At 38.9% G+C, this 23960-nt stretch overlaps 1 pseudogene; it reads right to left on the reverse strand.

Moving 5' to 3' along the window:
- Positions 1 to 5346: 5346 nt before the first annotated feature.
- Positions 5347 to 6179, reverse strand: LOC147422172 (uncharacterized; annotated as a pseudogene).
- Between the last annotated feature and the right edge of the window lie 17781 nt (positions 6180 to 23960).

Below are 23960 nucleotides of genomic sequence, written 5' to 3' on the forward strand. Positions count from 1 at the left end.
GAGGTTACCCATGGCATGGAGGCAACAAGTAGTGCATAGTGAGAGAAAACACTTGCAAGGTGCTTTGTTGTCCTCAATCAAGCTTGTTGGGTTCAAGCCCTTGTCGGTTGTCTACTCGTGGGAAACTCCCTTGGAGCATGCAGAGGAGAGTTTAGTTAGGAGTCGAGTTGTTTTTGCATGGCTACCTAAAAGCCTCTTATATATGTAAAGTTTCACAAGAGAAAAAAGTAGCGTTATTTTTCTTTTCTGGCTTCTGTATCGAATTCTCTTTCCCCTCCCTCTCTCTCATTATGTTGCACACCATCCTCCGCGTCATGGCAGCCCTTTGATTGCATCCACCATAGCTTCGCAACCTCAACAGATGGTATCAGAGCTTTGGTGCTCTCGGGCATTGTTGCCTCCTAGCCAAGTTGGCTAGGGCGCTGCAGAAGGCCATCAAGTCGGCTCACAGCAGGAAGACAAGCTACAAGCAAAAAGCTTTTGAATATTCAACTGGCTCCACCACAGAGGGCTAACAAACGGTAGCCAGGCCCGTGAGCAGTAAAGGCAGCGCTAGCTAGGCACGTGAGCAATAAAGGCTGCCAGAGATCGAGCAAGGTCAACTATAGCACGCAACACAGGGAATCACAGAGGGAAGCAAGCGTGCAGACGAGGCTGAGCATAACCCAATTCTCTGTGTATTGGCGCTGGCAAGGCGGGCAAGACTCTGCGCTGCTGTGTCTCTAAGCTGCAGACTCGTTTTTTTTATATTAAGGATTTTCTTACATCACCCCTATTGAAACTTGGGTTCCCACACAGTGTGATAACTCACACATAAAGCCATTCACACCCTGCAAATACCGAGCTCGATGCTCCTTCGAGTAGACAGCCCTACGCCTATGCTATTTGGCATCTTAGCCTACCTTACAGCTGTGATTCTCAAGCTTCAGTGGATTAAATTATCCGGTTTGAAGCCACGACTCCATGAACCCTTCCTCCAGGCTCTTGTGACCATGGACAATCTCTTCATAGATGCATGTAATTTAGTGCTAATGCACATAAAGCTTGAGATGTCTTCGTCACCTCTTAAAGCATGCCTCTTCAATTGGCAGAGATCTCTTCGGAAATTTCTCTATTTACATATGAGTTGTGCTCGAGGCACATGAAAAAGCGGAGATTTTGGAGCTATGCTGTTTTGTATGCAGCATCAGGTGTCATGTAGGGATGTTCGCTTCAAAAATGCGGTATATGACTTCAAGTTCAAAGCTCATTCAACGGTTTGCTCAGAACACTCGACATATACACAGTCCAAAATTTTAATTATTCTATTTTTCTTGTTAAGTGTCATAGACTTATGATTTGTCTTTTGTCAACAAGATTATCTTTTTCAGTCAAACCTCTTTTAGTTTATCTATTGTCAATCATGCCATGATAAAAATTTGTACGGGATATAGACACTCCCATCCATAAATGGTAAGACCTCCCATTTTGTCAGTTCTCAGCCTGCTATTTTCACTTCTCATGAGGTTATTGGGTACACCTTAAACCCAAGGTTTGGCAGTGAACCAAAAACTCCATTTTTGGTAGCTACATATTTGGCCTACACCCTATCTGTTCAAGGGGGGGTTATTCACCTAGCACCAGGTTATGGATACACCACAAATCCTTGGTTGTGAGAAAACCTAAAACTCACGGTTGACGAGTACACCAAAAACTCGAGGTATCATGACTTGCTTGTCTAGTTCGGGCTTGAGGGGGGGATTGTTGGGTTCAAGCCCTTGTCAGTCATCTACTCATGGGAAACTCCTTTGGAGCATGCAGAGGAGAGTTCAGTTAGGAGTCGAGTTGTTTTTGCATGGCTACCTAAAAGCCTCTTATATATGTAAAGTTTCACAAGAGAAAAGAGTAGCATTATTTTTCTTTTCTGGCTTCTATATCGAATTCTCTTTCCCCTCTCTCTCTCTCTCTCTCATTCTGTTGCGCGCCATCCTCCACGTCATGGCAGCCCTTCGATTGCATCCACCGTAGCTTCCCAACCTCAACAAAGCTCCTCCATGATTTGAAAGCCACTCATACGTGCATGGTGTAGAGCATGCTGGGTGCAAAAGCAGCACACACAACATGCAGAGTGTGAGGGAGGAGAAGCAAGAGACATAAGATGTGTGTGGAGCTGCTCACCATAACATGAGAGATCCCTTAATTCTTGTATTTAGTAAATAATAAGGTGTGTGTACAACCCGGGGGATTCACTCTATATACAAAACGGGACTCCACCTGCGAGCGGACAATTTGATAAAACCCCTATATAAGACTCATATTAGGGTATATGACCCCCCTTTCTACGCTTATATGATAATCCATGCAAAAAACTATCATACCCCTATATAAGACTCATATTAGGGTATATGACCCCCCTTTCTACGCTTATATGATAATCCATGCAAAAAACTATCATACCCCTATCTTACATATAAAATTTAAATCTCACATGATCTAACTGAGTAAAACTATTCAAAGAGCGTGTAGCATAGATTGGCAACGTACTAAGAAACCAATTTTGTTGATAACTCGATGTACCCTCAACGTGTCTTAGTTTGACTTTCAGAATATGTGCCCATTCAACCTGCACTCTAGATACTCATCCAATTTTGAGCCATCTAAATTACTCAAAAAACATGGTTATAAAGTTGTGCTAGGTTCTCCATGTAAATTTACATCTATACAAACTCTTTATAGCTTTCATCCTTCAACAAATGAACTATAATCACAAAACAAGCAATTGAAACAAAGCAATGTTAGTTTTTGTATGTATCTTTGTAGCTATTGACTCACAAGTTCGATGGTAGACTCTTTTGGGAAGCCATGATTTTGAAAACACAAAAACTTCCTCTCATTTTTCCCTTTTCTCACTTCTCTCCCCCCTCCCCCCACCCCATAAATATGATATCCCCTCCCTTATTTTTAAGCTTGGGAGATAAATTATTGGGGGCCTACCCCTAACTTATACGCTTATGTAGCTTGTAAACAAACCCCCTTCCCCTACACTTATGTGGTGCGGTAAGTTTTCCATGGTGAATCCCCCGATGTGTACAAATGATGGGCAATCCACCTTCATCCCAACAATCTCCCACTTAAAGGCAAATGTGGTGATAAGTGGTACTACTGTAGGACCTAGTAGTATGTACATAAGATATAGGGAGGAATCTCGTATCAACATATGCCCACTGGCTCTTTGGAAGTAGATGCATGCTATTGTAAAGGCTCTAGCCATGAGCAAAAGTGTATATACTTGCTAGAATCATTATGCATACCATGAATGTATCATGTAATGACGTACACTGCTCCACGGTGCATCATACTAGTGTCAATCATTGCTTGATTGACAATCCCAACGATAAACGCTCCCACTATAATTATTGTATTGGATTGTTGCGACACTAAGAGATCATACTTGAGATTCCTGAAGGCTAATGATCTCTACCAGCATATCTATGACAATTGCATTAACGCCATGTGCAGTGACCTCTACCAAATCTATCTTTAGTAGGTATCTCAACCTTCACTACATCACCACCAAAACTAGTCACGCATAGATGCATCAATCTTGACTCCAAGATAGTCATCACTTCCGCATCATCCGTAGGGATTATATCCACATGTCCTGGCATCACCATATCAGCCTCTAGCATGAGCATGTCAAAAAACTCCATATCACTCTATTATGGATATGGGATTTGTACATTTATTACTCAAGTGCTCATTAGGAGCTATGGTCATTTGTGCCGGTCGGTCAATGTATATTCATTTTTGAGCATTGAAGAATCTATAAATGAAATACGTGCAAGAGAGAAATGCTCACTCTTGCATGGGGGGAGATTGTACCCAGTGCCTGTGTGTTTTTTCTCTCCCCTCCTCTCTTCTCTCTTGCCATGCCGATGTGGCACTCCGCTCTAGGAAGTGCATCTGCACGTTCTCTCTATGTCTCTATCTCTCTCGCTCTCTATCTCTCTCTCTTCGTGTATCACGCGATTATGCACTTATGAAATTGCCAGGTATGTCGATTAGTATGTTTTATGGTTTGCAGTATATTATTCTTGGTATTTGCAGGGCCTTCCGCGCTCCCGTTTGTAGCAGTGGTATCAGAGTCATGGAGATGCCCCAAGGTTTGTATGTAGGCATAGATACAAAGAACTTCACAACCAAATCTAAGTGTGTTTTATCATTATAGTGGCAATTTTTTATTTCCTTTACTTTTGATCTTTCTTCTTCACTATGCTTTAATAATCCATAGCTAGACATGATTAAGTAAGCCTTATAATAGAGAAATTAATGATTTATGATGTAGAATGAAAGCTAATTGTATTTGAGTTGATGTATCAATGAGTATTCCATTGTGTTTATGGTTATATAACGACAACAATACTTGCATAATAGAGAAGATGCAATAGGATTAGGTATCAAGGCTTGACGACTATGAGTACACGCTGATAGTAATGGAATAAGATGGATGTTTTTTTTCTTTTCTCAAATACGTAGAATTAATCTTGCCAACCATCCAAGATTGTCTGGATAAGACCTGGGCCTGATTAGTTTCGGTTGTACCATTCGTCTTGACCAATTCCAAGTGTAAGCTTGAAACCGTCATGGGAATAACCTCACAAGCAACTTTTTTTTTTAATGCAAAAAAAAGAAACAAGTCCTCTCTTATTTTCTTCAAACCATACTGCTGATTTGAGAGGATCGCCGCAACGCGAACCTCATCTCCACCTCCGCGCCCAACATCGCATGCGCCGTTAGTGCTCCTTCGGTTCAACCTCCACCTGCATGCAGTTGCTTGGATTCCGGCTTGATATGCGCGGACTGCAACTACACTGTCGATCATCTCTCTCTCTTACTTTCACTCTCCACATCACACCAGAAGCCGCCATGCAGATATTCCTCCCACCCATTCATCCTTATCTCCTCCTACCTCCCTCGCATAGACTGGTTCTACCCACTGCTACGGTACCCACCAACCCACTTTTGATGGCCTGCATTAGCCCTGCAGCCCTAGCCACCCACTTTTGATGCTCGCATGCAACCATGAATAAGCAGTAGTCGCTTAAGGACTCAGACACACACCCACTCTCCGTTGTCAGTCATGCAGACTCTCTCTCGATCTCCCTCACTCTTTCTGACGGCGTAGCTAGTTTACCTGAGCCAACTGAGGTTCATCTAATTATTCACTTCTTTCTCTTTCTCGACCACCACAGGCTGCGCATGCACCTCTCACTCTCCCCCTTTGATCTCTCTTAACAGCTCTGATCTGCCAACCCACACAAACACACATGCGGCCGTTTATCTGTAGTCTGCCTATTGCTCTTTCTCTCACATGAGTTGCTTTTGCATGCACTTGGTGTTGCTCTCATCCACGCACGACGTGCAGCTGCCAACCAACTCTCTAACCATAAGCAACTTCTCACACTCCTCACAAACTTTTGGAATCATCTCCTCCAAATTGATGACTGTGCCTTCCGGATCCAGCTTCTTACGAAGTGATCCTGCCTCTAAAAGCATATCTTTGAGCTTTTCACTCAATATGAGTTTCAACTTCCCGTGGGCAAGCAAGGTAGTACCCCATGCATTAACAGTAGCTACACTTGATGGATTGATGGCTGAAGCTGCAGCTAAATCACATCCCTACCTCTTTGAGCATGCGAGACACAACACCCACCTCTAACCTACCATCAAGCACCTGCTCCCCTTCTATCATGAGAATCGTCTCCACATCCATAAGCTCCTAAAATTCATCTACTACCACTGATGTATCTACTCTTGAGTGACTAATTTTGTGTGATACACGGAAAAAGTTGAGAACATTCTTTCCCAGTTTCAACCTGGCGTATTCGTTGTCGCAACCTTGAAGGTTTGTACCATAGCCCATCACTCCATCCTGGTCTCGCCATCATCGACAGAAGACATCGTGCCACCGTGTATTGGCAAGCTTTTCTTGCATAGAGTCTGCAAAAAGACGACCTTTGACATTTGATATGCCAGATTGAAATAAGATCATTTCCGTGGTTACATTATATGTGGAACTGGCCCACCACATTGGGTATGGATTGATATGAACGGATATGATGCACTGGTATGGAAAGTTGAAAAAGTGACAGATGGTGGTTTATTTGGAACAACATTACTGACCAAGGTTGCACTCCGCATCTGTGTACATTTACTTCATGACACCAAACACATGTTACACATTTTTGCACTTTTCAAGTGCTCCTACTAATCATTGTTCCTCTTTCTTTTTGTTTCTAGTTACTCATTGTGCTATGCAAGAATGTCCTAAAAATTTTGTACCTCGCACTCGACTCCACCACTTATGTACCTTGCAACTGAGGCCAATTGCTTTTTCAACCCCGGAGTATGTTATGGATATTGGATTTGTACATTTATTACTCAAGTGCTCATTAGGAGCTATGGTCATTTGTGACGGCCGGCCAATGTGTATTCATTTTTTAGCATTGAAGAATCTATAAATGAAATACGTGCAAGAGGAAAATGCTCACTCTTGCACGGGGGGAGATTGTACCCAGTGCCTGTGTGTTTCTTCTCTCCCCTCCTCTCTTCTCTCTTGTCGTGCCGGTGTGGCACTCCGCTCTAGGAGGTGCATCTGCACGTTCTCTCTCACTCTCTATCTCTCTTTGTTCGTGTATCACGCAATTATGCGCTTATGAACTTGCCAGGTATGTTGATTAGTATGTTTTATGGTTTGCAATATATTATTCTAATTGGTATTGCAAGGCCTTCCGCGATCCCGTTTGTAGCACACTCATCTTTGTGGTTGTTTTGCAAGAGCACGGTCATTGTCTCTCTAACAGAATAGACACATCGTGCATAGCAATTTGGAGATCCATGAAAGAGACTCGTCTTGTCTCTTGTTGACATGTCAGCAACACCATCAAGACTATGTCGTCTCGTACCTCAAATACATGGATAGGATAGACCAAGCCAATCCTGACTCCTCTCGCAAAAATGACTAGTGAACTACAATGCATTTGGACAGAGTGATCTCTAAGCAGTACTTGGCATCAACTGTTTCTTAGTTGTCTCATCGAAATCAAACTCTGTCTTAGCTGAGGAACGTATCGCAGATGATGAAGTGTGTATGATGCACCATTGAACAATGAGAAGCATATGTCTCTTGTGCCCTCTATGATACACATTGAACCATTAGTGAGTTGCACACAACCAAGTCTCCCATTAGCAAAACTACTAAACCACTCACGACATGTGTGACACGGAAAGCAGCATCTTGATCTAGTAACAACTATGGAGAAAGTGTGCTATCCATGGATATATATGCAAGAGGTATACTTGTCGAGGCAAGCGTGACATCACCCTCACTTGGATATACTGCCACTACAATTGCCTCTCTAACATGTGCCAAAGTGACATCTGCATATCTATCATCTGATGTGCCTTGTGTGACTACAATGCCAACATCTCAAGTGTTGACATGAATGAGACTACTCTCGTTGTGGACTCAAAACTATCACACATATCAACTACCATAAGTGAATCTCAAAGTGGGAAATCAACTTGACCATTATCACCAAAACAATGGCAAATCCTAGGGAAAAACCGAGAGAACCACCCTTGTATCTGGAACAAAATCTCAACAGATACGATGCTATCAAAGTATGCGGGAGATGTCAAAGCTGGTGATGATGGAGGTGGGGGACTTGGCCGAAGCAGCATCATGGGTGGGGTAAGTGACATAGTGGGAGTGCTAATGTGGGGCATTGTGGTAGCATTGATGATGACATGGATTTATGAGGAAAGAGGTCACTGGAGAATGAAACAGTGGGGAAGGAGGTGATGATATAAGTGAGGGAGTCCTAGATAAAACTATCATGCAACCAACAATATAATTAATTAAGGACATGCCAAAGTGTTGAGTTGAGTGGGGAAGAACTTGGGTAGATTTGCTATGTCAGTACGGTCACGAGAAGAGGATGGACACTCTCCCCCCTCCTTCGCCAATTTGGAACAACATCTTTAACAATGCCTGACTCTTCTTTATCGCTATCTTTTGATTTTGATGACCAAATTTCTCTCTACTCATCCCATCACCGCTCTCATGCTCGGACAGCAAGCTCAAACATTTGTTCTATGATTGCATAACTTTGTCAAATGAAAAATAAAGTAGCATTATGATTTCCAAAAGTGTTGATTCATGAAAGATCACACTTGCAATATGAATTGCTTAAGAAACTATGCGGAAACGTGTTGTGCACCTCTCTCATAGTTGTGAGGGTTGACAGATGCAATATGAATTGCTCAAGAGACTAGGCATACATATACTATGCACCTCCCCCTCATAGTTTTGAGGGCCAACACATGTGATAAGAACTTCCCAAGAAATTGTGCATACATGTACTATGCACCTCTCTGATGATTGAAAGAAAAAAAGAGAGATTAAATCAAACATGAGCATGAGGCATAGAAAGTATTGTATTTGTATAGAATTGCAGCAATTGACCCTTTCAAGTACGGGCACTGTAATCTAAATAGGCACACACAACAATTGTTGACCTTGAGGATTTGAAAATGTGGGCTAACAAGCATATTGTTAGCACAAAGAGACTAGTTGGTGCTATCCAACTCATCTTTATTAGGGATAACATTTTGCATAGAGTCATCGTCAACACCTCGTTGAGTCATGTCAATTTGTTTCTACAAAACCATGACAAATTTCCAAAGTTTCACAAAACCATATGCCAATACAACATAAATCGGCTTCTTTCTGTCTACTAGTTTGCCAAATATAGACCCTTCTTACATCCCAAGATGTCATACATAACCCATATGTAAGATCAAGGGCAATGTGAAGTGGCAAGGGCTTGGGGTTTTCCTATAAGTAGGAATATGGCTAGGTGGAGAGCTATGTTTCACATCCCCCAGCCTCAAACTGGTACTAGAGCTTGAGTTGCAAGGCTATTCTAGGCATGTGGTTTTTCATACATGCAGAGAGGAGGCTCGTGGAGAGAGGGAGAGCCAAGTCCCGTGTGAAACAGAACCCCTACACCCACACACAAGTACAAAGTGACATCCACCAAATCGCACTTTGTGTCTCTTGTCAGGTGTGCATAGTCCTGCAAGCTCGTTTTTGTCTCCATGGCATACCCTATGGAGGCTTTCTTTGTGCATTGTCTCCTCCCCAATCCATGCGCAATCGTCTGCTACCCACCATTGATATTTGGTGAGCCTTGGGTTCACAGCCTAAGGCCATCTAATCCTTTTGGACAAGATTGGACCAGCCAAGGGTATGTTTTGATCTCGTAAGACAAGGTCAAAAAAGGAGCTTCTCAATTCGGTATCTTTTGGATCTAGCCATGATTTCGGACTCAAAAAAATTTGAGGCCTAATTCATCAAACGTACAACATATACAAAACATTCGAGCAAAGAAAGGTTTCTTGTATTGAAGATCGTCTTCAAGCCTTACAATTTTACGCTCAAACGGTCATATGAAATTTTTCAAACTATCAAAGTTCAACTGAGCAATACTCAAGGCTATCGATGACAAGATAATTTGGTAAGCAATCCCTTCAAAGGATTGGTGATATTCATCATAATGTTGGTTTGATTTGCGGCTATTCATCTTGGTGTGGGGATTTTATTTGGCACAGCCAATCAATGTCCTTGATTGCAATTGCTTGCCGACAATCATTCTAGACAAAGGAAATAGTTTCACTCGAAAGAATTTCCAAAAAATAAAAGATATTCTTTTTTATTGTTAGCACTATTACACTGTGGATCCAAAATAGTCATACATCATGCTTTCAATTTAGAAAACCTTGCACCCCTTTAACCTATTATTGCCCTGCAGTCAGCTACTCTCACAAAGGATGCATGCACGGCAATTGGCTAGGAAGACATCATAAAACTGCTAGATATGCACAAATATAAAGCAGTACAAGCACATATGTCTAATTTGTAGTCAAATTTTGCATAGTTGAATGTGTGTGTGAGTAAAGTGATTAATCTGCTTGTGTGATTCATGCAACAATTAGCCAAGGGCTCTGTTAATGAGTAGCCTCTGGTTTATTTAGTTTATGTTCTTGGAATGAACACAGCTGGTCTACAAGAGCAAGGTTCCACTCCATATATGTTTTCCTTTCTCACTCAGAAAGAGGTGGACTATTTGTTGAGAAACACTAAGCCACCGATCTTCTAAGGGGAGTAAAAGGATTGCAAACAAAGATACAATGAATATATTCATAAGCAAATGGGATGGAATTCACAATCTTAAACAAACTTTGAATGCAGTACAAACTAGTCTAACACTAGAGGGTAAAGCCTATAAATGGTGGATGTCATTCAAGGACAAGGACACCATCCCACATACATGAAGGCCTTTGAGGATGTGTTTAGAAAATAATGTCTCCCTACCAATGAAATGGATAGAAATTGGACTGCATGGGATAAGTGCTCTATGCACCAGCATAATACACTGCTTGAGGGTATCTCACGCTATTGCAATGTGATCCTCAAGCTGGAAGGTCTACAGAACATCTTGTGATAAGAGATATTTGGAATGTAAGGCAAGGGTTGTGCATTGCTCTAAAATGTCTGTGGGTATGTTACAGAGCAAACCTAGAGAGGAAATAGTAAATGGTGCCCGATGGTTCAATATTTCATAATCCTGGAGCTTCTTTTCAAGTTGAATAGCATTCAATTCAACTTGCCTGGGTGGTAGTAGTGGGATTACTTCTGAAAAAAAGTTTAGAAACTGCTCTTTGTGGGGATAAACTATTTGCGTCTGCTAAAAAGTTGAGCGCTTCTTTCTCTTCTTCTTCAAGAAGGTCAAGATCTAGAAGGGGATTGATAACCTTTTCTGGGTGCTTAATTTCTAAAGGGATAGTAGGGAGGTTATTGATAAGATACTGCTTGTTCACAATAGTGGGTAGAGAAGTGAATAAAAATCAAGATCTGAGCTATCTTGTGCATCAATAATGGGTAATTTGGCTAGGAAGGTACTAAAAGCCTCCAAAATCTTATCCTTCTCTTTTCTAGAAAGAATCAGTAAAGAGAGCCAGTCATTGATAGAAGTTGTGTTTAAGACAGATATAAAGTTGGTGATTATAGCTTGTTTCTCAAAATCAAGCAATTTTTTGTGGAATTCCACGCCTTTGAAATAAGAAATTATACATTGGGTACCAATTGGTGGAACAAGAATGTCTTCTTCTATACCATATCCGAAACGGGTGAGAGATGGAATCCAAAACGCCTGAATCAATCACCATATAAATATTACACAAACCATTTGAATTATTATCATACCATTATTAAGTTTTCTCAGCATATGATGGATACCCGACCAAAGGTATCCTGGGAAATTTTGTGTGTGTTTGAATTTAAAATCCCATCATTCAGAATCATATACTGAGAGACTTAAATACTATTTGCAAAAGCATATTGTGTAAAGATCAAGACAAAGAAGAATTTTTTGAGATATAAAATTTATTACAAGATACTTCGATACATGACAAAGTAGGAGTTTAAGTCGGAACTCCTACCAGGTGAGAGAGGGATCTTTACCTACCAATCAACCACAAGTACAATTAATTAGAACTAATTTTTACTAAATGTGTGACAGATATATCAAGCAATCCCCACTGTTTGTTATTGCTGTCACACCCCAGATCCCAAACTTACTCGTAAACATATATTACGTTTTCTTTTTCTCGTCTATGTAAGTAAGGTCTATTGCGGTCTTTGAAAGACTTTATGGGTTTACATCGTTTGGAGATAGGGTCTCTAATTGCTATTGGCTTGGTCTTCTTTTGCCTATTATGTGTAGCCATGAGCTTGTCCCGTATCTGTTGTAGCTTAAACATCTCCCGAGTGATGCTCATCCTAGCCGTCTGCCTGTAGCCCTGTTTGCTAGCAATAGTTACACACATGTGGTTAATATTCTTATGCACTAGACCTAATTGTTGCCCCAAATACTTGTGTATGAATCTCTCCTTCTATGGTATATAGAGTTACCTTTTAAACCCATTTTCTTTACAATTGTCTTTAATTTGTAAAAAATTTGGCAACATTTTGTTTGTAATATCACTCTTTTTTTTAAATAAAAACCAGTTGTAAACATTGACTTATGCCCTCACAAGAGGTTTTCATATAAAATCTTTCATATCTTGACCCATATTTATACCACCTACTAGACCTAAAGGAAATTCTTTAAATTCAAGAAATACTTCCAAAGGAAACCTTATGTCCTAACACCTTTGTTTTAGTACTTTGAAAAAAGGAAACTTGTAAGCAAAGCTTTATGTACCACTTTACCTGCTGGTTATTGTTTGTCGTCGCCATCTGTGTTATTCATCTTGTATATGCTTATTATCCAAGGTAATGCACACCGTCACTACTACGCCCTTCAATTGATACTTTTTTTGCTGCATATTAGCCTTATGATGCTGCTTTTTATCATGCACGTTTTACTTTTAATGCTATACCACTCGTATTCTCTTTTGCATATGCATATGTGAAACATTTCAAGTGTGTTGTTTGTGTATGTGCTTGTATACACGCCTATGTATGCGGACTCCAAAATAAAACGCTTGTGTACTTATGACTATGAACAACACCGTTTTTCATTTTCATTCCGATGTGACATCGTTATATTTGTGTTATCCTTGTGATGGTGGCTCATAACTTATCGTTTTTAACCTCTTATGTGTGCATCCATGTTTCCGGAGCTACTTCTTTGTGTACCCCCAACTGTGTGTGTGATTATGAGAGAGTCTATCACTAATCCTCATGCGCGTTTATGCAAATGAAAATCACCTACACTTATTGTGTGTGTAACTAAGCATACATACGCTCTATGTGCTCTAATCAATTGTGTATGCGGTTACTGATAAAAAACATGAATTACCGTCCATGTTATGCCTCATGTGTGTTATGCAAATGGAAATCACCTACACTTATTGTGTGTGTAACTAAGCATACATACGCTCTATGTGCTCTAATCGATTGCGTATGTGGTTATTGATAAAAAAAACATGAATTATTGTCTGTGTTATGCGGTATTCCGCGTACTCGGAGGTATCCCTGTTGTCTTTGTCATCTCAGTTGGTATTTCCACCGGTCGCAAAGCATTTGAGGTGGACTGAATTGCACAACAAGTAGCAAGCCACCACCCTTGCGATTGTGTATGGCGTACCTGTATGCTAGTTGAGTAAACAGAAGCCTTGCGTGTGTTATTTTCTACACAGTTGCAGCCTATTGCTCGCGTTAATTAACTACATTGTATTGCCTATTATGGTTAGCTTATCAACAGCACAAGGCGTACCCGTTACCTTGCGCTAGCATATAGAGCATGAGTGCGCAAATTCTGAGCCCAAGGTGAGCCCTAGTGTGTACGCTACAGAACTGCTTAGCCTTGCGTTTCAATTCTTCTGCACAAGCCAATTTATAACCAGAGTATGCATGTGGTGCCTTTACTACTACACTCTGGCTCCTTTTGTTTATTCTGGGCAAGTTGCACTGCTCACTGGATATGCTTTAACACCCCTTAAAAAGGCTACATTATCATTGAAACTTTGGAAAAATTAAAAAAGTGCTTAATTTTACAATTTACTTAGGGCAAGCTCTCCCATTTGTAATTTTACAACAAGACATCCTATTAAATCTCAAATATCATCTTTTTCTCAAAAAACCACACACTGTGCATTAACTCGAAATTTCCAAGTATTTTTCTTGGGTTAGTATGTCTGCCAATCGAGTGTTAAAAGTACCCGCTATTTTGAAATTTCTAATGTACCTAAGAATGAGGATTTTGTCTATTCAAGAGTTTGTAAAAAATTTTGTTGTCTTCAATTGAAGCATAAAAAATACAATTAAAAAAACAATTCCAAGCCGGAAAAACACCGTCCGGGTTGTTATTTATTACAAACTTCAATTGTGTACTGCTTGGAGCCATACTTTATCTTCACTTTTGTCCATCATTCCTCTTTTATTGACGCAATTTCCTCTGCCATGTTTAAAAGATCAGTATATCTCTGGTGTCAAGGTCATCAATATTTATGTCCCCCCTAAAACACTTAGTGCTATATTTTGTGCGTGTGTGTGTGCGTGTTCTTGATACCATGGGTTGAATGTGGCAATTGTCTAATATATATTGTGTGTGTGTGTGTGTGTGTGTGTGTGTGTGTGTGTGTTTGATTGAAAAATCCCATCACTTAGAATCATACCCTTAGAGAACTAAAATATTGTTTGCACTTATCATATTGTTAAAAAAACAAAGCAAAGTAGAATTTTTTGATATAAAACTTGTTACAAGATACTTCGATACATGAAAAAGTAGGAGCTTTAAGCCGGAACTCCTATCAGATGAAAGCAGAGATCTTTACCTGCCAACCAACCACAAGTACAATGAGTTATAATTAATTTTCACTAAATGGGTGACAGGTATATCAAGCAATCCCCACTGCTTGTTATCGTTGTCACACCCTGGACCCCAACCTTGCTCCTAATCATATGTTATGTTTTCTTTTGCTTGTCTATGCAAGAAGGGTCGATTACGGTCTGTGAAAGTTTTTATAGGTTTACAAGGTTTGGAGATGGGATCTCTAATTGCTACTAGCTTGGTTAGTTTTTTCCCTTTATGTACTACCATGAGCTTGTCCCGAATCTGTTGTAGCTTAAATACATCTCGAGTGATGCTCATCCTAGCTGTCTGCCTGTACCCCTGTTTATCATCAATGGTTACACATATGAGTTTAGCATTCTTAGATACTATACTAGATGTTGCCATAGGGGCAGTCCTATCTCTATGGTTTATAAGTAAGCATTCCAATGTATAAGTATATCTAATTTGTGAAAATTTTGGCATCATTTTGTTTGTAAAACCGTTCATTTTTCAAAGAAAACAGTCTTACACAATGATATTTGTCCTCACAAGAGGTTGTCAAATACCCTCATTCAAATCATTGATCCATTTTTATGCTAGATAGTAATCATAAAGAAAAGCAGTCAAGGAAAAAAACCTTTCGTTTTAACATCATTGCTTACAAAACAGTTGTACTCAAGACTTTTTGTACCAATTCACAAAGTTTAGCATTCTGAGATGACATCTATCCTCACAGGAGGTTGGCATATATCGTCTTTCAAATCTTTGATGCTAGATAGTAATTAAAAAAAACCAATGGTTACACATATGAGTTTAGCATTCTTAGATACTACACTAGATGTTGCCTTATGGGCACCCTTATCTCTATGGTTCATAAGTCAGCATGATACTTTATAAGTATATCTAATTTGTGAAAATTTTGGCAGCATTCTGTTTGTAAAACCTTTCTTTTTTCAAAAAAAAACCTCTTACACAATGACATCTGTCCTCACAGGAGGTTGTCATATACCCTCTTTCAAATCTTTGATGCTAGATAGTAATCATAAAAAAGTCAATGGTTACACATATGAGTTTAGCATTCTTAGATACTACACTAGATGTTGCCTTAGGGGCACCCTTATCTCTATGGTTTATAATTCAACACGATACTTTATAAGTATATCTAATTTGTGAAAATTTTGGCAGCATTCTGTTTGTACAACCTCTATTTTTTCAAAAAAAACAGTCTTACCCAATGACCTCTGTCCTCACAGGAGGTTGTCATATACTCTCTTCCAAATCTTTCATACATTTTTATGCTAGACAGTAATCATAAAAAAACCAATGGTTACACACATGAGCTTATGATTCTTAGATATTCTACTAAATGCTGCCTTAGGGGCATTCTTATCTCTATGGTTTGTAAGTCAGCATTCCAATTTATAAATATATTTAATTTGTGAAAATTTTGGCAACATTTTGTTTGTAAAACCTTTCTTTTTTCCAAAAAAAACTAGTTTTACACAATGACATCTGTCCTCACAGGAGGTTGTCATATACCCTCTTTCAAACCTTTGATACATTTTTATGCAAGATAGTAATCTTAAAAAACCAATAAGGAAAAGAAAAGAGCTTTTTTAACATCAATGCTTAAACACACTTGTACTCGAGGTTTTCTGTATCAATTCACCTGGTTATTGTTTGCAATACACATCTGTAGTGCTCCTCCTTTCCACTTAGTGCTCAAGGCAATGTACCACTTGAAACTGTTACCATCAACTCTCAAATTGTTTTGTGTATTAATCTTATGATCCAACTTTCAAATTATGCATATTATACAATCGGTTTGTATGCTAATGTGATGCTTACTTGTGTTTGTGTGTATATGCTTTTGTACTTGAATGCCGAACAGTATGTATAAGTATGCCAATACCCCAGATTGGCCTTGGTAATGTATTTGTCTTGTGTCGGTTATTCATAACTTATTGTGTGCACTACTTATACGTATGTGGAGCTTCCTCATGTTGCAACTGTATGTGAGATTCCCTATTGCTAATATATGCATGTATATAATCCTAAATCAAGTATCTATGCTTGAATGTGTATCAACCAATTCATGCTTTTTTTTTTAACCCTAATTACCTTCTGTATGTTTACAACTAGGCAGTAAGTTGCCAGATTAATCCTCCCGGATAGTGTGTCGTATGCTGCGGATTTTGTGAAGCTACGCCCTTCCCGCTTGAGGCCGGTTTTTTGCTGACGTTTGAGAGAGTAGGAGGCTGCATTCGCTTGCGATCCCTGGTTGCTTACGTCGACTGGGTACTGTGTGTGTGTGTGTGTAGAGAGATTGTATTTTTATATGAGCACTACGGGAAAGCTTACTTGCTCATGCTTGCATGTTTAAAGCAATAGCTTTAGGTCAGTGGTTTAGCCTAAGCAAGCTACTTGACTGTGGAAGCGCTATAGAGTATGCAACATGGCGTGTGTGTGCTTGCCGTGTGTGGTGTTGAGTTCATGCGCAATTGCGCTTCTATATAGGTGTTGGATACGCGGTGCCTTAAAGGCCTTTGTGTTGGTTAACTTAAAGGCTTACAGTAGAGCGATATGCCAGCGCTGCCAAGTAACGTTTCCAGCTTTAGAATATGCCAAGTTTAGAGGTTATGTAGTGTGCTACTTTATTAATATTAAAGTCATTTCTTCCTTTGAGATATCATCCAGTTTGTTACTTGATGCATCAAAAGGTACAATCTTTTTTTGTATGATTGAGCCAATTCACGTAAAGTGAGCTCTGTTTAAACTGTATCTTCTAATTGTGTCGGTACTACATGTAGGTCTGTGAACCCATTAATTATGCGAATACAACTCAATTATTTGCTAATGCCAGGTAAACCTATGCCCGGTAAACCTGATAAATGCCAATTATTTACTGAATGTCGGGTAAAACCTGATACAATCAAGGGTGCATACATGCTTCTGAGAATTCCAAATTAGTTACAAGATAAAGGGCTTGTCTATGACAGATAAGAAAAATAGGAGGAGTTTTTGGCTTTGAAATCCATCCTGATTTGGAGATAACCGTCCTTCTATCACTCTTCCGGCAATGATGTTGTCGCCTGTGGCATGGTTAGTGGAGGCATGTTAACAAAATTTAGTTCTGTTTTTTGTTGGTACTATATGAGCATGTGTGTGTTTTGTGGTTGTGTGTCATATAATATCACAAAGTGTATATTAGCATGCACCATGTGTGCCATATATTGTGTGTGTGTGTGTGTGTGTGTGTGTGTGTGTGTGTGTGTGTGTGTGTGTGTGTGTGTGTGTGTGTGTGTGTGTGTGTGTGTGTGTGTGTGTGTGTGTGTCAAAATATGTGTTTACACTTCAAATATGCAATCAATGAGCCGAGTATGGCAAGCAAGGAGCAAATCCAAAAACATAGGGCCTGAAGTGTCGAACATATAGCAAGGGGTCAACCTTATCATCATGGGTGTGTGGGGTGGGAATTGAATGGGTGTATATGAGTGCAATATCACAGAGTGTTTGTCAGCATGCATGCTGTGTTCCATAGATTGTGTGTGTGTGTGTGTGTGTGTGTGTGTGTGTGTGTGTGTGTGTGTGTGTGTGTGTGTAGCAGTTTTAAATCTATATACATATACGCAAACGAACACTAGCTGTTCACAGACCATAAATTCTAGAAAAGTACAGTGGCATTGCACAATAATTTATTTGCAGTTGAAAATAAATTTTGTACAAGGTAATGAAGATAACAAGATATAGTTCAAGAATCCATAAACCCAAAGTCTGGGATAATTTGCATCACATTAAGATATCCTCCATTTGTTAAGAACTGGACAATTTAATCAAGGAAGGTAGCCCTCACCTGCACCCATAGCCACAAGAAAACAATTCGTTAGCACGTGACTATACACAGGTGATGCAGGGCATCCCAGTTGTTATCCATGTCACCTTAAAAAAACATATCGTTCTTAACAAGTATATTGTTTAGTTTTGAAATAAACCATTCTTTGGCAATTTTGCCAATCTGATAAAGGAACTTGCACACCCATAAAGTAGCTATGTATCTGTTTATTCCTCAATTTAATATATATATATTTCTCTTTTTTTTGAAACATCTTTTGCTACACTAAGTTTTTTGGAGAAACGCAAAACTTCCTTTTTGATCTGATAGGAGAGAATTTCACTCATTTGCGGTAGGTAAAGTTAATCTCAAGCCAAAAACACAGCTCAATTAAGGACAACCTCATCCTTGTAGTTTGAGAACATTTAGAACAGATCCTACTATAAGGACCGATTTTTAAAAACACCTTGAGATATCTTTAAAAAGGATCTTTAAAGATTTTTACACATTTATAAATCTGAGTACACTCCCCTTGTTAAGATTTATATATATATTTTTATAAAAAGACTATATTTCTCAAGAAATATTAATGCTTATCATGTCATGTCTGTTATATTGTATCACTAGCCAGAAATAAACTGTTGTTTTAATTAAAAAATATAAAGCCCTAGGTGAGTCAGTCCTTCGATCAGACTCGGACCTGGTCCGAGACAGATGCGACATAAGAAAAACCAGAAAAGATCAGTATAAAAGGGAGTTTATACGACTTTCCATAAAACCGAGGTCTTTATAACCTACTCCTAGAAGCACTATTGTATATACTACAAGATGCTAGGTTAGAGTCTGGTCCTATATATTTTTTTAGTGTTTTTTTGAAACCAGCAAATGAAGACCAACAAATTTTATAGAATAGCCGAGGTTCCAACCCAGCCAAGCCATATAGAACTCAATTTCCCTATTGAAGTAAAGGTAATTCACCGAACAATATCAAAAAGAACATCATCTTATGTGAAAAAAACCGTATCTTGGAACCAGCTTTAATAAATCCAGTATGTGCTGCCATACTTTAGCTCCATATACAAACCGAGTATGTATTGCCACTCATATTCAATAACGGATGTGTAGCAACTCTTAGCATTATCACGAATAAGAAAAAGAGCAATAAGAGAAGTCAGGACGCCTTGACAGAAACCAGTATTAAGTGCCCTCAAACAGGTGTACCGCAGATCTAATGCAATAGGAACCCAAACAAGAGAGTAAATTTATCAAGTGACTGTCATTTTACACAAAGGACAACAGTAAATTAGTGAAGCCATAAACCAAAATATCAAATCAACAGCTCATTTTTTTTGTGAATTTCTGGTTTTTTTAATCTTACAAGAGTTCATTTCATCTATTGAGCAATTTTTTACCGCATCATAACATCATCGCCCCAATATACAATTCCATTCTAAAAAGTACCATACAGTACACTTTCCTCAGTAGCAAAAACGGCCTCTTACCTGGCAGTTTCCCCCTTTTTTCAAAAAACCGAATTTTCATCAAAGAACCAGTTTTACAGCACTGTATACGGCAACCATGCATACTACTCCCATCATTTACAAGAATCTAGGCAGTACTTAGTTTAACTGAGCCATTCACTCAGTTTCGAGAACCAGGTTCCAACTTAATGTTTTGTTTATTTTACGACAACGACCATCCTTAGTCATAGATTTATATAAATTCCAAATTGTCACATAGCAAAGATGTACCCACACATACATAACTCCCAAAGACCTGTAAGTAAAGTATCTGGAACAAGTTTCCATTTCTCATAACTCTATATTACTGGTTTTTTTTAAAAAAACCATTCACGTCTTTTTATCAACAAAGCTTCAGAATGACATATTAGCTTTAGGTTTAATATCCGAAAATAGAATACCTGGTTTTTTGTTTTTTTTTTTAATCAAAAAACAGTTACAGCAAAGCTACACAGAGATTCCCAAATGCAAGACAAAGAATTTTTTATAAAACTTGTAGATTGGGAGACGACGAAGCGTCCACAGTCTCCTTCACGTTCTTTTTCGGCATGATTGCGCACACAGTAGAAAGTATCTACTCACCCACACAGTATAGAATGCACACAAGTGAGTACAGCACGATGCCAAGTGAGTAAGAGTACTCACAATTTTAGGGGGCATTTATACTTTGCTGAAGCAAATCGACAGCAGATCCGCCATTGTCACGGTCCAGCTACAAAGTTAGACGCCACCCATACGGGCCAGATACTCAGGGATAGTCCCAGCTGAAGATCTGGTCTGACCTTACATCAGTATTTGCAACTCCACTCACATGTCACCTCAACCCTAGCGCAGGCACAAACGTGTTGCAGGCAGCCCGACACAACAGAGAGGCAGTAAAAATGCGCTACAGAGTTTAAATGGAGAGAGAGATGCTATTTACCTTAAAGCAAGGTCACATCATAAAATATCTAGTCTTATAATGTATACCAACTAGACACACCAATGCCGTTGATACCCGGTTCAAATCGACAATCGAGATTTTTTAACCTGGCTCAGGTTTAGTCACACATCCCTATACAAAATCCACACACCCTAATCCTCGGCATATGTCATGCACCCACCAACTGGGTACAGTATATAGAGATGTTTATTTACCTTAAAGCAAGGTCAAATCAAATAAATATCTAGTCACATACTGAATACCAACTAGAAACCCCAATGCAGTCGATACCCGGTTCGAATCGACTATCGAGCTTTTCTGAACCAGGCTCAGGTTTATCTCACACATCCCAAGAATCCACAAACCATTATACTTGGCTTAAGTCAAGCATCCAATAACTGGGGTACAGTATACCAGCAAGGAACTAAACAGTGTACGATATACTGCATATTAACAACACATTTTTGTGATTAATTCTAACTTCCAATTCTGATTCAAAGTCAAAAAGTGAGTCTATAAAAGCCAGAAGACACTAAAATATAAACCAATCCAAGGTAGCAGTAAGGAGTAACTGTACAAAAGTAATATACATATCCGCATGTTTGCATATCAGGAGTGCTAAAAAAATGGCCTACAATCAAGAACTGGTTTTTTCCATAGCAAAAGCACACCTTTATCAATCAGGTGACTCTACACGGAGAGCAACATTACTCCGTTATGAACTATATCTATTCCCACAATTAGGAACCTCATCCAGACTAAATGGTGGTCATACAAAAGTCGAGTGACTCGTGTAACCCTTTGGGGTCGTGAGCATTTTAGGAACAATATCAGATTGGCTATGGTTACAGAGGCTCTAGGCCTAGGGCCACAGTATTATTACATAGAACATTCAATGAAGCCAGGTTTTTCAGAGCGGTTATACCTGCTAGCCCAATTCCTTCCATCCCAAAAGATGTATTTGTATCGAAGTTATGGTCATCAATTAAGAGGTTATTTTAACTGTACTCCGCGCACACGGGAGTATGGGTTGGTCTTGGCAACTCGTATCTTGCCTTTAACAGAGCGCCCAAACACTTGCTATTACTGCGATAGCTGTTTGTGTGATCACGTAATGGGCGGTTTAATAGAGATGTAGATGAGGTGCACCAAAAATACTTATCAGCCCTGCTTCTTTTTGTCCCTTGTGAGTCAGAAGAAAGAACTCAAGCTATTTTGTGTGTGTGTGTGTGTGTGTGTGTGTGTGTGTGTGTGTGTGTGTGTGTGTGTGTGTGTGTGTGTGTGTTGCCCTCCCCCATCCCCGAGGAAAGGTGCACTTGGTGGAGGATAGGCCACCAAGTAGACCTATCCTCTACCAATTCTCTGTTTTAATGTACTGATGGTAAATCTAATGCCTGGAAATTGATTTCTCTCAATAAATTTGGTAATACATGTAATTACCTTCTCTTTTTTGAAACCATTCTCTACAAACATAGAGACTAGTTTATTTAAACCCGTTACCGTATACGATTCTTGGGACGCATTATATAATATGGGAAGAACTTGTGATATGCATACATTATATGCCATCTTTTTTGGTCGATTACTAGCTACATGAATAAATGAAACATTAGGGCATGGTAATTTGTCTTTTTTGCATGCAGTGTATGTTACATACTCCCCTTCAATTGATTCGCACAATTGGATGTGTGTATTTAAATATGTGTTTTGGTTTGTCTTGTGTGTGGCTTTAATCCCAATAATGTCCAAAGGGTAAATTGTAAAGGGGTCCTCTTGGGACAAGGGATTTTGGTGACTTAGACATTGTGAAATAAATGGATTATTAGCAAATAGCAAATCATCCATATACCTCCATGAATATAAGAATGCCTTCATCATATCAAATTGTGTAAGCCAGGATAGTTTTTTTATGTACTCAATTTCATACCATGCCAAATACAAATTACACCACAATGGTGAACAATTATATCCCATTGGTATACCTTTCTCTTGGCGATAAATATGTTTGCCTAATTTTGTAAAGCAGTTATCAAGAACAAACTCATTGATGTTATGTTAATACTCAAATGTCTAGACTACTTTACTTTTCTTTTTTGTAAGCACAATCCGCTTGCGGTATTTCTTAAACCCAAGATATTTCATAGTTTTTATGAGTTTAATAATGTTGTCCAGTACCTCGAGCAGTCCATGCGTGCCTTTATGAGGGATAGCCTCATAACAGGATGTTATATCAAAGGAATAAATGTTTGTAATAAGTTTTGATAGATTAATCAAATTAAAAATCGTACTGATTATTAATCATCCAATAGCCGTTGGTTCGTGTTCCAGAGATTAAATGTAGCTTTTTATGTATAATTTTGGTGTATTTTGTAAACCCTTGTATTAATCCTTTGAGTATTTTGGTGATTATAGTTGTAGCAGGAGTAAATACACAATTATGCGCATTAGTGATCCATCTGAAATCCATTTTATGGATTTTAAAATTTCCCATAAGATATGGGAGAGAGAACATAGATGGTGTTTCTAACCCAATCTCTTGGGTATAAGATCCTATGGTTTGGCAAATTTCCTCCTCTTGTGAAGAAAGAAGACAAAATTCGGGGCTTTCCAGCCTTCTCCTTGCTGCTAATTGAATGAATTTCTTACATATGAATATTGGAGTTTGCACAGATTTATCCAGTCCGCATATAAATAGATATCATAAAATATGATTTATTTCATCCATCAGGTCTGTGTTCTTGTACCAGGGAGTTTGGTTTTGCCTATAAAATGAAAATCTTTGGGAAAACATCTCATTAACTGATCCTTATATATTATTGTAATGAGTTTTACTATCCTCACATCCTAAAAGGATACATAAGGTCTTCTATACATTGTTAAGTTCTTTTATTATTGACTTAGGGTTTACTGGTATTAATGGTATGTGATTTAACCCTTTCTTGGTAAATTCTTGGAAGGTTTTATGTCTAGCTATGCTAGGGTTAGTGATGATCACATGTCTTCCGAATGGTTCTAAGTCCACTAAAAAGTTGGAAAACCTTTTATGAGTTAAACAACCACATGGTTGTGTTTCGTCAATTTCCTAGGCAAACACAGAAGATGGTTTGTAGAGAGTATGGTTCAAGTTTTTGGTATATTTCCAACCAAATCAAATCCTCATTTTAGATAGTTCTTTATTGATGTGAAAATCATTTATCAATGTTTGAAAAAACTTATGAGGATTAATAAAGTCCATAAATTTGTTACAAAACAATATATGAACAAATCTTCCATGCATCTTAACATTGCGTTCAAAATGTAAT

This window comes from Adiantum capillus-veneris, chromosome 27, assembly GCF_014529385.1.
Source record: "Adiantum capillus-veneris isolate H3 chromosome 27, ASM1452938v2, whole genome shotgun sequence".
In the NCBI taxonomy this organism is placed as follows: domain Eukaryota; kingdom Viridiplantae; phylum Streptophyta; class Polypodiopsida; order Polypodiales; family Pteridaceae; genus Adiantum; species Adiantum capillus-veneris.